Here is a 3,752-nt window from a genome sequence, read left to right as displayed (position 1 = left end):
TCTGCTTCTGAAGTTTACATCTAAGTCACAAAGGTAAAGATTGTGGTGACTAGGCTGTCTCCTAACTTCATCTGGCTGCTACATCTATCCCGTGGTCAGCCTTCCATCATGTGATGGACAGATCACATTTCGGAAACATTCTGTTACATCTAAAAACATTAAAAAAGGATTTAAATCATACATGTATGAAGAAGCACTGATTAAAGCATGCAACAGCTGGTTTTACACATTACTCGAGTCAAAATGACAAATGTGTTTACATTCGACAAATGGTTTCCTCCACTCTAATTATTTGATAAAGTGCCTACCTTGCTATGCAAAGGTAATAGTATAAGGACCGACACATAGAACTTCTCCAGTGATAAATGTGTTATCACATCTACACTATAGTGATGTATAATTCTGCCTCTTAACCACTTACAGCTATATATAAGAATCAATACTCAACACAGGATTTTTGTTCAACAAATGTTTGTCAAATAGCTTTAACTCTATCTAAAACTGAGTATGTATGAAGTACCAAGGTACTATAACATGGAGTCTTAAGACACATCAAAATGTGAAGTACGACACACATCTGAAACCTTGGAAAGCCTAATATATCAAAAACCTTTATTTTTTTGTCAGAAATTCCTGTGACTTAAACATTCAAACAAGGCATGCAGAATAGCTTTTTAAATACCACCATGCTATTATCATTCCTTAAACCAGTTTAGTTTAAAGAAGGGAACATGTGATGACAATAGGGACATAGCTTCTTTAGGTATTCCAAAGACCATTTTTTTTCTTTTAAGCTACAATAACAAATGAAATAAGAGCATTTTTAAATATGTATTCAATTTTTTTTTTTTTAATTTCAAATATTAAAAGATGTCTTTTAATAAGCCCATAGGCCCTATGAAATGAACGATATTTCAACTCTTTAACAGTATTTATGTGTTTATCCTTGTAACATATAAGTAATGGAGCTGAAAACCATGCCAGTATACATGTAGTTAACCTAATAACATACATTACATATTGTAAGTTTTATTAGACCTTGCAGTGTCAATGTCTCTTTCTAACAAACCAAGCTGTGACAGAAAATAGACAGCTACAGCACTGCATGATAGCACATAAAGAACAACAGAACAATGTCGCATGTTATAATACATGCACAAAGACATAAAGCCATGAGTGTCTTTACTCTACAATGGTGTATCATTAATTACGTTTATGTCACCAATAATTTTCTAGCTCTGAAAGCCTGCAGATATGAAAGTTAGACAGAATAAATGCAAATTTTATTCAACTTTAATTCTATTTGCTTGAGAATGTGCGGTGATTATCATTGGATTAAAGTTTTCTCTTTGTTACTGAGTACCTCATACAAATGTAGCCTGTTATCACCAACCACCTGTCTGTATATGTTGTTCAACTAGAGAAAGTTTATCTAACCTTGAGGAGATGGACAGGAGGACCTTCACAATTTATCCTAGGAGAAAGAACTAATGTAGGCTGTGTTAGGCAGTCAGAAAAATCATGGCAACCAGATATTGGTCTTCGGAAGCGAGACATAGAGTTTTGCGATACAGTCCCATGTGCATACAAGCCAATAAGCACGGCCTGCATAGATATACTATTCATCACCGTGATTCATTTTTTATAGTTTATTGCAGCTACTCATTGGTCAATACATCAAAATTGGACATTATTGTGACATTGTCTGCAACGAACACATAAAACTAGATCTCTAGGATACCATACCATCCAATATTTCTGCTATTATATCTTGTACAGTTTGCAATGAAAACAAAGCATCTGATTTTTATCTATCAACTGGACACTCCATCAGTGCAATGTCCTATCATATCATTATGCTTGCTGGTATGTGACAGGCATTTGTTATCTCGTGTCCATGTGTAGATAACATTTCGGTCATTTCCGAACACAATCACCTTCATTATCGAAACACATTAACATTGATGAACAATGAAACTGTCCAACAAACCTTGGAAAGTACACATCTAAGGACATCATTGTAAAAACTCTCCAGTATTGAAAATTTCACTTGGACTTTACCCGAATATTCGGTGAAGTGTCTGTTACACCCTCTGTTTACATTAACACCAGCCATATACAATCTCACACCCTTACACTCACCTGTAACGCCTAACTTGTTTGGCCAGGTGAAAAAAACTCAATTGTCATCGACAAGGGCTGAAAAAACTTCATCACAATGTGTACCTAGTTTACCGATGACTGACAAATGTAGGACAATTAAGCAGGTAGTAGTGTTGTGGAGGTTCCCAGGGTTCCTGGCCAGGTGAACATACAGCACCTGGAGAGGGCAGTCTAGCATGATGGATTGGTGATGCATGCTTAATTAGGAAACCAGAGGTCACATATATGTATTGTGGGGATTAGTGAGGGAACATGAAGCTAGACACAGACAAAGAAGAATTCTTTTGAGTAAGAGAAAGAAAGTAGCAATAAGAGTTGTTATACAGTATTACATCTTAACTTTGGGTGATGTGTGGAATCGAGTTCCCATCCAGATATACACATTTCCTGATATCACAAATATGTGCTTGATTATATAAGAAGTTTTAATGCCATAAAAAATAACAAGTTATCACTATGCCCTCCAATATGACAACCAATCAGAGTACTCTTGGACATGACAACCAATCAGAGTGCTTTCAAATATGACAACCAATCAGAATGCCCTTCAACATGTCAACCAATCAGAATGCCTTTCAATATGACAACCAATCAGAATGCCCTCCAACATGAAAACCAATCAGAGGGCTCTTGGACATGACAACCAATCAGAGTGCTTTCAAACATGACAACACATCAGAATATAATTCAACATGAAAATTAATCAGAATATCTACCAATATCACAACAATCAGAATATCTACCAACATCACAACAATCAGAATATCTACCAACATCACAACAATCAGTATATCTACCAACATCACAACAATCAGAATATCTACCAACATCACAACAATCAGAATATCCTCCAACATCACAACAATCAGAATATCTACCAACATCACAACAATCAGAATATCTACCAACATCACAACAATCAGAATATCTACCAACATCACAACAATCAGAATATCTACCAACATCACAACAATCAGAATATCTACCAACATCACAACAATCAGAATATCTAACATCACACATCACAAACATCACAACAATCAGAATATCTACCAACATCACAACAATCAGAATATCTACCAACATCACAACAATCAGAATATATACCAACATCACAACAATCAGAATATCCCACAATATCACAACAATCACACCAACATCACAACAATCAGAATATCTACCAACATCACAACAATCAGAATATCTACCAACATCACAACAATCAGAATATCTACCAACATCACAACAATCAGAATATCTACCAACATCACAACAATCAGAATATCTACCAACATCACAACAATCAGAATCACAACAATCAGAATATCTACCAACATCACAACAATCAGAATATCTACCAACAACATCACAAACATCACAACAATCAGAATATCTACCAACATCACAACAATCAGAATATCTACCAACATCACAACAATCAGAATATCTACCAACATCACAACAATCAGAATACCCACAATATCACAACAATCAGAATATCTACCAACATCACAACAATCAGAATATCTACCAACATCACAACAATCACAACAATCAGAATATCTACCAACATCACAACAATCAGAATA

This window comes from Ylistrum balloti, unplaced genomic scaffold, assembly GCF_031769215.1.
Source record: "Ylistrum balloti isolate Yb309-2 unplaced genomic scaffold, AGI_CSIRO_Ybal_v1 Utg369916, whole genome shotgun sequence".
Taxonomy (NCBI): domain Eukaryota; kingdom Metazoa; phylum Mollusca; class Bivalvia; order Pectinida; family Pectinidae; genus Ylistrum; species Ylistrum balloti.
The sequence above is the reverse complement of the archived record's forward strand: the minus strand, read 5'-3'. Positions refer to the sequence as shown.